Consider the following 13,050-nt stretch of genomic DNA (forward strand, 5'->3'; position numbering starts at 1 on the left):
TAGATGAGTTAGTACAAAATATACCTTCTATAGTAAACCTACTAGACATACACATTGCATTAAATCATATTAGTCTATATCATTAAATCATATAAGATAACGCAAAGCGTGAGTTGTTACGTGAAAGGGATAATGGTAGTATATTAAATGCAGGAACAGAAAACAAACCAACAAAGCCCCACCGAATGATAATCCCACAATAATCAAGCTCTGACCTTTATCATAAATCTTTCCCGTGACCCTCGACAGCAAATACCTTCGCTATGCCGGACTGGTGGGGGCAAGAGCCCACGGCGCATACCTGTGCACACACAACTAACTCGGCTGCAACTCCGAAAGTAATGTGAAGGAAACCAAGTCTTTTTCCTTTTGGCTCACAGAGTAAGAGCAATTTGGAGCAAGCCCCCATCATTCCCGGCACAGAGCTGGGCGCCGGCATTTTTGCGCGTGTATTAATCCACCATTTGGCAAGATTTATTGAAATGTCCTGCAGCCTTTTCCGGTTCCCATTTTTCGGGTACCACGACCGTGACCGGAACTCTATTACCGGTAGAGTGAACAACAACAACAAAAAAACGCACGATAAAATGGTGTGGATAAAATGGAGTACCGAAATTTCAACAATGTTGGTAGTTCTTTTCCTTTTGGTACACACACACTAAGGGTTCGCTGAGGATATAAACCAACACACACACCATTTCGCAACATTCATCTCTTAATAAATAGATTGCAAGACCTTTGTTGCTGTTGCTGCTGTAAGCATGTTTAAATTCGGAAACTTTAAAACTACGCTTAACTTGTCGACACGTCGCTCCAGAGCTTGCGAAACTGCCGAGCGAAGATAATGCGAAACCAAGCAGCAACAAAGGCGTGGAAAACTTCAATCAGCTGTCTTGCAAACCAGCAAGACAACATCTTACCACTGTTGTTGCTGAACGTTTCGACACGGTGGTAAGCATAAAATTTACATTTTACAACACCCAATGCCGTCCTAATGGCTGTGTTCTAGCGTTCCTTTTTCCTAGCGGAGATTCCCGTGCACGATATGGCTCCTAGAAATTGTTCTTATCATAACCGGAACATGACAGCTTCGCAAAAGCTACATGCAAAACACGCGACGCCCAAGGAAAACTTTCGAGCCACGAGCCACTTTGCGAAAGCTTCAAAGAAACACGAGACTTGACTCTCGCTCAGCTCAAACCGGCAAACGGATTATGGGAAAGGTTGTACACAACAACGCACATTTTACCAAGATGTATCGCTGGTATGTTGTACTTTTCTTCTAGTTTTTTTTTTTTTTTGAGAGCACTAAAAATGAATATCTTCCATCAACAAACACGTGAGCAATGTCAAATAACAAGCCGCCCACCAGGAGTACCAAACAGGAAAGTGTTTCCAAAAAACATTCCCATCGTCACATGGAGGTGGTATTGATGTGGTGTTCGTTATTTCATTGCGTATTTGACTTTTCCACAAAATTCTTAGTCTTGTTAGGAAAATAATTCACCTACGGAAGGTTCAAACATCATGCCCACGAATGAGCGCAACACACCGATGTACAGAGATTGCGTAAAATGATGTAAAAGTTTAATGTCGTCAGTTACGAGGTACTCACCGAAGCGTAACTTTGGTTGTTCTTGGAAATCCCTCGTGGTGTATTTCACTCCCTTTTTTTTTGCTTACTGAAAGGTGTTTATGGGATCAATTCCGATAAGAACGAAACGGCTCGAACTTACCCCCCCACACACACCCTGGGATTGCTAAAAATCCTTCTCCGCTCGTCGGATGCGTCGGTTGATTCGGTTGGCATGACCATCAAGAACACCGCTCCTTCCCCAAGCCGTCATTCTAAAACTTCAACAACTTGCTTTTATCTCCGACGCTGACGCACCGCATCTCACACACTTCGTGGAAGAACAGTTACTCAATCTTTTAAATTCCACCTTCAACTGAAACCTAAGCCACCGGAACCGTTCTTGCGAAAAGGTGAAAAGTGCTCGAAACCGGCCCGGACTTGCTTTCCCGGGGCCAGCCCACAACAGCGAAAGAGGCCCGCTCTTATCATCTTTCCGATGCCCGAGGGGAGCGCGCGCGCGCGAATCGTGGCGATAAATTCATTAAACCAAGCTCACCCACTCACTCTCGACGCTACGTTCTGCATGGATCATCGGGCTGTGTTGATGATGGCAAAAAGGGCGCGCAAAAGACCTGGCTCTATGTACCAGCTGCTCGTTCTAAGCCGCGAGGGACTTTTGACGGGCGCCATCGACAGGTTTCGACGCGCGCTGTTGCTTCTGGTGCGGTGGAAAAGTGTTTTAAATTTACGATTTTCAATTTACCCGTGGCAGCCGCGCCGCGGACCTTTCGGGCGTAACGACGACGGTCACCTCCCACCCCGGGCTGGAGGGAGTGCAAATTAAAAAATAAACCGAACTTTAGATGAGCTGACGGTTTTATCCCTTGGAATTATCCTTGGCAGCGTGTGATCTTTGCTTCGGGAAGGTTAGCTTTCTTGTTGTGTGGCGTTGCTGGATGAGTGGTTGCATATTAAACCCAAGAAAGTACATGACAGCATAGACCGTTCAATGTTTGTGTACTGAGTTTTGGAAAAAGCAAACTTTTTGTTCATGATATTTGACCGTATTTCATCGAAATACCAAATCCCCATACTGCATCGGAACCGCATTAGTCTAATATAATTTATGCAACCCGCTGTGGTCCATTTTTGTCCCATCGTGACAACCCCGTGGTGGCGCAGATGCTCCCAATCGATTAAATCATGGCTGTCTATCGGTACCGATCGGTCGCCGGCGGGACGGACACCAACAACGCCGCTGGGAGTGTTGTCCCGCCCTGCAGCATACCGACAGCGTCCATATTCAACAGCACCGATAAGGTCCAACCGGCAGCACAACCCCCGGGGCATGACGACAGCATAATGCGGTAAATATGTGACCGCAGCATCCTCGCCACTCACCACCTTGTCCACCCAATATCACCTCCCCAAAAACAGGGCAAAAGCACAAGCAGTGACATGCTGTGTGTCCGAGTCAAAGCGAAACCTAGCATCGGTACACAGGCAAAGCCATCGGGGAACGCCCTTGCTATTTTGCTCACCACATTCTCCCCCCCCCCCCCCCCAACGGGGAACACACGACAAGAGCCGTTGAAATAAAAACTCCTGACCAACCGACCGAGAGCGACCTAAAGCTCCGATGTCAACACACATGTTGACCGAACCGAAAATCGAACGCTGCGGTTCCCGTACTGTGGACAAGAACACGAAGAAGCGATAACCAAACGAAGTTGAGCCACTCTACGCAGAGACACGGAACAAAAAATCTAGAACCTACACTTCGCACACACACCGAGAATGAACCACCGAGGGGAATAGGGCAGGCCAAAAAAGTCGTCAGCTAATTTATTGCCCCAAAAATTTGACCACCGGGCCACGAGAGTCCGGGCTATGTCGAAAGCAGGCTCCACCTTACCTCAAACCACTCTCGATGTGGGTGGACAAGATTTGCCCACTTTTCCTTTGAAAGTCTGTACCGACTCTCGTATTGACATTTCTGATCTCGAGCCAATCGTTTGCCGTTCGAGACGGTATCTATCGTTCGATAGCTATCGAAGCCGGTTTTGCTGCCATTTCCGGTTGGCACTCGGTGGTTGGCAAAACCCTTCAACGTGCTGTGGTGCTGGCTTGTGTGCCGGGCGGAAGAAGAATGCAAAAGGATGCTCTTGCACGAACTTTCTGCAATTTCATCGGGACCTGGAGAGCAGTGAGGAGGTTTAAAAGCTCTTTCCCGCAGTTGCGGTGGTGTCCGGGATAGTGGATCTAGAAGTTGGCTATATAGCATTGGCTAGGTCGTCAGGAGTACGGTTTTGGTGCAAAGAAAGGACACAGTGGTCAACAGAACGCTTTTTGCTACTGTAAACATGGCAACCTGCCGCTTTTGGAGGGAAGCTATTCATTCCTGCCAAAGCGTGCTCACTTCAGACATGTCTAGAACAGCTTTCCAAACGGACTTTGGAGGTTCGGAGTTAGAGTGCAAGCTGGAGATGGAGCTAGAGCATGCACAGGCATATTCACGCTGGTCACTTTTGTTCGAGATTATGATTTATTCGACCTTTTCCCTTTAAGATTTAAAGCACGATAGCATTAAAGAATAACTCTTATCGATGTGGAATGGTTAAAGATCTATTGAATATGTGGTCATCCACAAGAAGTACATTTCAAGTAAATTTTAAAGTTTCATCCCTTTTCCCTCATTCACCCTTGTCGCTAACCATGCGTGATGCGTCTGACACAGAAAAGGCATTCCATGGTGGAAAAGCGATAGCACTGGCATAACGTTTGCTCAGCAAACACAGTTATCCCCCCCTCCCAACCCCCGTCCCACCTGTTTTGCGACATTTTCCCGCAGCACTTGTAACAAATCGGTCCCGATGGGGCGACTTCCGGTATGAGAGAAACATGCTCCACCGAGGCACTCCGGCACAACCCTCTCCCCTTAGACACGCATGTAGCACAACGGGGCCCACAACTGTTTCTAAATTGTTTGTGACTACATCAAACAAAACGTGAGAAAGTATAAGTCAGCACGGATTTACACGATTGCCATCTCTGAGTGTGTGAGGTGAGGTTTCTTCTGCAGTAGGTTGCTGCAGAATGCCGCCGTCGGAACATTTACTTCCGGAAAATAATTTAAATTGATCGTAATTTCCTCACGTACACACAGGCGCGGGATGCGGAGTCGTGGAGGCTTCTCCTGTTCGCACAAATTGGCACACGGGCGAAAAGTTGTAGGCCAAACTTTTCCCATTCAGCACCCGGAATCGAAATCGTTTTAACGTGCGGTGAAGAAGCCGGGTGGACGCAGGAGTTGCAACCCTGTGCCCGTTGCAAGTTTGCTACACACACATTCACACTAAATGGCAATTTCTTGAGACAGGCAAAAGGGGTTTTGGATGCCGGTTCTTCCTAATGTTTGTCTTCTATTTGGGATAATTAAAGACACTTTACCGAGAGAGCAGATAACACACGTATCGCCCAAACTCCTCGCTGCCAGTGGGATATTTTGAGGGTGGATATAGGGGGCATGCAGTGGTACAGATCCTGGAATGGTTTGCTGTCGGAGGTTGGTGAATGTTTCTCGGAAGGCTGCCCTACATTTGACTCTCTCACACTACACTTTGTGCCCACATCAATCTGTGTGAGCTACTGGCAAATTACCTTTCAACTTCTACGGCTTACCAGCCGTCTTGAAGACGACAGCAAGCATCTTGAGCTGCCATAAATAATCCGGAGTAGATGTCCGGATGGTACGCTTGGTCCAGAAGAGCTGATGCATCAACATTTTTCGCCCGTTCGGTTCCTAATGGTGTGAAAGCAATAACTTGTTTTGATAACAACTGCCGACTTCTGAGGAAACTAATATTGTAGCATCATAGCTTCTTGGAAATGAATAAGTACACGTTCGTCAAGCGAATGAGATGTTGTTTACTTCTAAAGTTTTTAGTGCCTGTCACTCTCATTCCTATTGCTTTCAATAACATTGTAGCTACTAAGTAATCTTGCATTTCTTTTTTTCCACTTACTTGAACTCAGGCTGCAGGAGGTCCGACAAGACATGATGCGAAGCAGAAGTGCTTCACTTTACTTCACCCAACCACACCAAACACCTGTCCCATAACACAAACACACAGGCACAAAAGTCATCGCTTCGAAAGTTAATCCACTTCTCTAGCCAAAAGCGATAACGATGACTGAGCTACCGGATAGGTGGTACCGTTCTTAATCCAGGTGACACTTTCACGATTCCTCAAGGATTTTCCCATTTTCAGCATCGGGCACCGGCTAAGCCTTCGCCATCATCCTATTTTCATCGTTTTTTCTTTCTCTCTCCTTGTATCGTCCCGAAATAGAAACCATTTCCAAGGGGAAAGAAGAAAAAAAACAAGCGTGCGAAAAAGTTGCGGTTCCTTTCCCCCCCGGGGCCATTGGGAGCACTGATCGCAAGTTAAGCCTTGTGCGAGACGTTGCGTGAAAGAAAAACAATGACAGCACAACCCACTGCGGCACTGCAGGTCGAGCAGGTGTCGGAAGGAAAACGTCCACTTAGAGCCGTGGGAGGTGAGATCAGACCTCGGCAAAAAGGGGTGAAGAGATGCAGGGGAAAATTCCATTATTCTTCAATTTCATTGATGGCTTCCGGGTAAAGATGGCCCCAGAAGGGACGTCAAACGAATCTTTTGCTCTCCTTCCGCACGGTTTTTTTGGGTACGATATGTGCCTAACTTTTGGCAGTTTTGTACGGTGGAATGACGGTTTGGGATGAGAAGTATTTAGTGGTACTCTTGACGGTACGAGTCGAGTGTCGTATGTCGAACTGTGTCAACAAGTACCCGGCTGGATGGTTTTAATTCAACGTGTTTGTTTAGGCCTTTTTGGAAGCATCAGGAAAAACTTCATACGAACATTTTCGAAAAAGGTAATTTTAATTAACATTATCAGTACACATCAAACAAGAGATGATGCCCCACACATGATCAACATGAATGAGCAGCGTTAACATGGTTGGGTGAGCTTTCAAAATATAGTGCCGGTGATGAAATATTACATTCCGAGTTCGAACATCGATTCGTCCAAACTGTAAATATTCAAACAAACCCTTAATTTATTTAGTTATGCAAAAAAACAGCTCTTCAATAACACACTTCTGCATCCCAACTCCTCGCAAGAAACTCCCCCTGCAATGCTCTCACAAATCTGACTCATATAAGACACACCCGAACGCTAACCTTCAGCCGATCCCGCCTGTGCGAAGGAAGTTTATCATAATAATTCATTTATTCATTGAATAGTAAATAAGCTTCGTCAGCCGGCGTGCCGTAACATTGCACCGCAAGTGACATGCAAAACGATAGCTTCGGGAAAATGTGACCAATCCCAATTTCCAACGCCCTCCGCCGTTCCTCCACCGCCGCAATACCTAATTTGAATCTCATTCTCCCCTTGGTACGGTTGAGGAACGTCGTACCTCAAAGATCCTGAACTACCAACTAACCGTTCGCCTTCTTGATCCTATCATGCATTCCGGCAAAAGGCGTATGGGGCACACTTGCGTTGTTTTTCGTACCCGCACCCGTCGTTCCCGCGCGCCCCTCGGCCCAAACACCAAGTGTTGGTAAAATCATACCACATGCCCTCTCACAGAATTGGTTTCCAGAAATTGGGTTAGCCCCGGGGGCACACATCCAACCAACTCTTTTGGCTCCTTCAGAAGCAGAGCACTGCGTACCGTCGTTCCTTCTGACAGGGAAAATGTTTGCGTCCTCCTTCAATCGGAAGGATGTGGATGAGAACGGGTGTTGTTGGTAGGGTTGAATGCAAACTGTCCCCCCCCCCTCGGCTTCTATTCTCACCCAGAACAAACTGGCAAATAACGAGCGGCCTGGTTCGCAACAACACACAAGCACACACACAGACACTGCCCTGGAAAGGCACGAAGCACACGTTGAGGAGTTGAGAAAGTTTTTCAATAGAGAAAATAGTTCAACATATGTTGCCGGTTGGGTTTTATCGGGGCCAACTCCCACCCACCCGGCCGGCACACATACAAAAACAGCCCTGCATTTATCCGACCACGAGGTGACAGCTCGTAAATGGACATGATGGTAAACGAACCAGGTATTGGCTGATCTTTTAGCTGATTCGGTTCTCAACTTCCGGGGTGCGGTCGGTCGTCTTTTCATGCAGACGCAGACGCTAAGCCACAATGGGGAGCTTCTAATATCGCCTTCATGCTGATCGGGGCTGTTTTTAGCAAGGGGAAAGTTTTTTTTTGCCATGCCATGACATTAGAATGGTGAGTCGTTCTTCTTAATTTCTTCATTGGTTTATTAATGAATCAACACCATAAAACATGAAGGAATTTTAAACAGCTTTAAAGAGATAGGAATTAAAAATATCTATTTCTTTGAGCACTTTCTTGGTGCTCTCAAGGACTGTTTGAAGTTCATGGGATTTTACCTAAGGATGAAATAAAATAAAAATCCTATCAAGTGCAGGCGTCTGAGCAGTACACTTAATGACTTTACCGGTATTTCCAAGCATTGTACAACTAAAAAAAGGCAATAGAAAAGACACTCATCAACAGCTTCCTCTTTTTTTTCATTTTTCAGCATGTTTCCATCTCATCTTCTTCCCTCCACCGAAGCTAATCACAAAGCGAGGTCCCTCGTAAACGCGCTCTTATCGCAACGGTTCTCCGTTGCCCGAAACGGAGTGCCGCATGGAAACGGAAACGACTTCTAATTAGCTACGGGAAGTGGCTATTAAACGTCACAACGCTTGATGGCGCGCGAGTTTGAGATGATCTTGAGATGACGGCCAAGCCGGGACACCAAAACGACGCACAATGATAACGATGAGCCCATGGGATGGTGGACATAAATCATCGCGCGCGAGCGCACGGCGTGCCGAATCGTGCTCGAGAGAGACCCCGAAATTCCAGCAACGGAGGGGCTATCGGGTGGCACAGCAGCTGATAAAAATCGTTCCAAAATCCACTTCAACACGTCCACTCCACCGGTGGGCCATTGTGAAGTTGACGTCGATTGAGAGGTTTGCTGGAATGGACGCTCACGCTTCTGCTGGAGGTCGTGTCGAGAAGGTCGAAAGGAAAGGCGCCCCGAGGAAAGGTTTACGGGCGGATTTGTACTGATAAGCGTGGCAAAACGATGAACTTTTAGGTTTGTGGGTTTAGGAGGTGCTTTGAATAGCTCTCACCAAATGCGATGGATGATATAGCATCACTAAGTAATTGTTTGCGCAGAAACCCTTTAACAAAATTCGATGCCTTAGCTCCCTTTGGCTAGCAAACAAAGTGACACAAGCAGTTTCGCATTGAACAGGAGAACGCATTTTTATTTATCAATTCGATTGTTGACAACACAACACAAGATAACAGTTATAAATAAATTCAATTCTATTTTAAATTCTCTCCATACACGACAAGCTACGCGTAGTGGGCGAAATATTGACCATGCATGCGACTGTCCCCGATTCATGCTCTTCCCACGGCTAATCAAATATTCCAACATCGAGTACCAAGCACATTCGCTCGACTAGATTCAATTTTATTTACAGCACACACACAGACACACTCACGACACTGCAAAGGTACACAATAAATCACCCACGTGGGAATGAATTTCGGCGTCCAAAGCTTAACAGTGTGTGCGGGAAAAAAGGCTGACTTTAACGAATTTGTTCGCTACTGAGAATGGAGAAAACATTCACACACACACCCAAACAAAAAAGGAGCCAAACCGAACGATAATTTAATAACAGAACGTAGCAGTCAAACAATCCTGTCGCAGGCAACACAAAACAAGCTAAAACCGTTCTGCAACTTGACCGTTTGGCGCGAGCGAAACATAAATGGAAGTAAAACAAAAGGATGCAATCGAACACGTGTTCGCTTGATTCCGTGCGCTGCCGTATAACGGTTGCGACCAACACCGAACGCAACCGAAGACGCATTCCCACCCCTGAAACGGAGTCAAATCGAGAGCAAAATAAAGTCCCCCGACCACCCGTCTCAGTGCCGGCAGAACAAAACACTAAAATCCACCATTGTCGCACCGCTATGCGCAATAGAGCAAATGCACACAGACACACATACAGGCACACAAACACCCAAACTATTTCCATAATCGTCGCTGCATTTGTAGTCCAAAATGGGAGCCAGCACACACAAAAAGAAACAAACGAAAAGCAACACCCTCCAATTAGAAGGGCAAGGGGGACACACCACGGGGATGGGATGCAATGGTGCAGTTGCAACGCTGCAGCACCGGCGTGACAAGTGCAACCCCACCACAAGGGTTACACCCCGCCCGGAGCCACCACCTCGGGAGCCCCTCGAGGCACAATTTAAAGCACCGATCTCTCGCTCTTGAGCGAAATTCTGAATTGGATCTTTTCCGCAAATATCAGCGGGTGATAAGGGGGGGCGGGATGGGTACAACTGGTTCACTGCAAAAAGGAAATGCACTCCAGTGCAGTAGAGCCACACACACACACACACCGCCGACCGACCCGAACACACCGTCGGCGAGAGTATATGGTGCACATGTTTTACATTTCTGCAGTTGCACTTTTCGAAATCGAATGGAATATCGTTCGTGGCCATCCACCACCGTCGAGTGAAAGAGGGGGAAGGGAGGAGGGTTTACCCCCTCCCCCCCTTTTTGCCACTAGCGGTCCGCTACCACCACACGCGCAAACAAAGCACCCGCAAATGCGTTTTGGCGAAAACGGAATGCAAAGCGACCCGCCGCGTGCAACCGATTTTCACCTTTTTCCACCACCACGGCGTGCTCGAGGGCCATCGTGCCGAGTGTGGGTATGAGTGGAAGAATCAGAAAGGGAAGTTTGCAGTTGCTTGCCCTGAGCCACACACACACACACACACACACACCTACGGGGGGTCTTATTTTTTCGAACTAAAAACAAGGGAGCAAATGAAAAACGGCACAGAACTGTAGTTTACCAGCAGCCTTTCCATTCCATTGCCGCCCGCCTTGTTCGGTTGAACAAAAAGTTGAACCAGTTGCGGTAGGAACAAGTAGAAGGAAAATGCTGGCCTACTGCTACTACTACCCGTCATTTCTTTCTTTTGCAGGACAGCACCACAAATGGTACTAGCCGATTTTCACACACGAGAAAGAGAGAATGCTTCTCTGCGTGGAAAAATCTCCCTCTCGATGGGCATTTAAAAACGTCCCCGGCGTGGCCAGCTGGTTGGGGACGGACGCATGGGGCGGGTTTTATTTGCATGCATGGAATAAAATTTATTGCAAGCAGCAGCAGCAGACAGAAAAAGATGTAGACCGAACGTTTGTGTGTGTATGGTGCAAACGGTAGTACACATTGCTGCATCCTTGCAATAGTTTTACCTCTTTGCGTGTATTGTTTAAGCGTGTCGTTGCGTGTGATGGTGAGTAAGGATGGAAAAGAGTTTTGTAGCTTTGTTTTTGTTTTGAGTGCTTTATTTTTGAAAATATTTAGACTCTATAAAGGACATGATGTTGATTAAAATGAAAGTAAAGAGAAGTCGTACTTTGCTTTTATACGCCTGGAAGATATATTTATGATCGTGAGTTGGATCAAGTACATATGTAAATATTCTAAACTTGGATATTAGAATTATTTACCATCAACGGCTATGGAGGATGAATGGGTCGATCGCTGCTACAGCCAAAGTTTGATTTTATTATCATAATTATCAATGGATTGGCTACATTGGACTTATTATGGACTAAATAATCTTAGCCGAAACATGATCTGTACTGGAATATTTCCTGGTGTCTTGGAGAACCGCATCACATAGGCCCATAAGTTCTCCCAAATATGATTCCAATAGGATTGATTGCATGTATGAAAAAACCTATGGTTATGAATTTTGAATCTTGCACAGTATAAAAATTAAATGAAATGCTTTACAAGAAACAAATTTTTGAGCATTTCTGTACATAAATTCAGAGAAAAGAGCATTTTAAACTCAATGTTGTGTTGAATTCAGTTTGAAAGACTTGTATATGCTAATGTGTTTTCATGTTTCAAGGATAATTTTTATATAACAAAATGACAAAAGGAATTTTCATACAACACAACCCATGAAATTATCAGCGAGTGTCTCCAAAGCTTGGCAAGATGGCGTGGAGGCGTCCGCCATTAGGGCCGGGATAATGGACTGGCAGACGAAGGCGCGAGACCGTGAGCGGTTTCGGACACTCCTGAGGCAGGCCAAGACCGCAAAGCGGTTGTAGCACCCGATAAGTAAGTAAGTAGGTTTCCAAAGCTAGCTGCGCTTTATCATCACATGTTCAGCTGAAGCTTCAAGCTTCAGGTTTAAAATTCCCGATGGTGATCTATAGGAGATGATAAATTACAAGAAACAGTAAACTAATATATTATCCAGCTGATCAAATCCTGGATTCAAAATTGTCTTATATACTAACAAAATAAACTATAAACTAAATAACTTATATACTAACAGATGGCAACCAATTGGAAACGATTACTTTCAAGATCCCATCATCGATATGTCTGTTTCGATAAGGGTAGAATAACAATATTTCCTTTCCATACGCCTAACGAAACTACTACGGTATCGCTTATTTGCAGTGCGTAGGAAGTTGTCAATACAATGTACAGACCTATTCCAGACGACAAATAAACGATTGTTTACTTTATGAGCAAGCTTTACCAACACACACACATAGATCCAGAATCAAACAAAACAAACGCAAACAGCGCCTAGAGCCTAAAAAAACTTCCACCCATAAACGAAGACATTGTCAATTGCAATAAATAAACAATTACTAAGCGCCCTTGCCCTCGGAGGATGCCTACGTCATGCCGAACCCCACGCCACCCACTGCTGCGGGAGAACAATGAACCAACAAAAGCTTCGCCCGGAAGGAGGCGTCTGCTACTCGATTCGGCTAATTTGATGCAATCTTCTTCGAAATTTGCTCGACAATCGTAGGAAATAAAATAAAATAAATACGATCGAAGGACCGTGGGGCCAGTAGTGCCGCGCCGTGCAAGAATAGCACTGTTCGTGTGTCGGTGTGTGTGCAGGCAGGGATGATGGTATCGTACCGGTGTTGTGATGTCCGCCTCTCACGATGCTGTCAGAGATTTTCCGATCTGATGTGGTGAATTGAATCAATAAAGCGAACGAAATCGTGTGGCCACTTCAGCGCGACGGTTGTGAAATGGACTTAGGACATAGCCCAAGCGCACAGCAAAACAAAAGAGGCAGAAGAGGCAGGCGAAAAACTGCTGCGCCAAACAGAAAATCGCTGCTCCAAGACGGAAAAGGTTCAGTTGTTCGCTCGATCGGTCTTCAGGCATGGTGGTTCTTCCCCCTGTTCCCCTCCCTTGCGACAAATGTACTCCCACGCGCTGGCAGGCGATTTCGGTAGAACCTTTCTGGGGTAGAGCCGGTTGGAGTCTCTGTGGAGTCCGCA

At 46.1% G+C, this 13,050-nt stretch overlaps 1 protein-coding gene and 1 long non-coding RNA gene across 2 annotated transcripts in view; one reads left to right on the plus strand and one right to left on the minus strand.

The window, feature by feature from the left end:
• LOC133392725 (uncharacterized) overlaps window positions 1-13,050 on the minus strand; it is a 93,192-nt gene that overhangs the window by 62,380 nt on the left and 17,762 nt on the right. The gene's annotated exons all lie outside the window — the stretch shown is intronic.
• The window catches only part of LOC1280796 (zinc finger HIT domain-containing protein 3), a 76,094-nt gene continuing 75,663 nt past the window's right edge, over window positions 12,620-13,050 (plus strand). The window contains exon 1 of the mRNA XM_320662.4: window positions 12,620-12,623. The gene's annotated coding sequence lies outside the window, so the exon portion shown is untranslated. The remainder of the gene's footprint in view (window positions 12,624-13,050) is intronic.

The sequence above is a fragment of the Anopheles gambiae genome, chromosome 3 (genome assembly GCF_943734735.2).
Source record: "Anopheles gambiae chromosome 3, idAnoGambNW_F1_1, whole genome shotgun sequence".
NCBI classification, from domain to species: domain Eukaryota; kingdom Metazoa; phylum Arthropoda; class Insecta; order Diptera; family Culicidae; genus Anopheles; species Anopheles gambiae.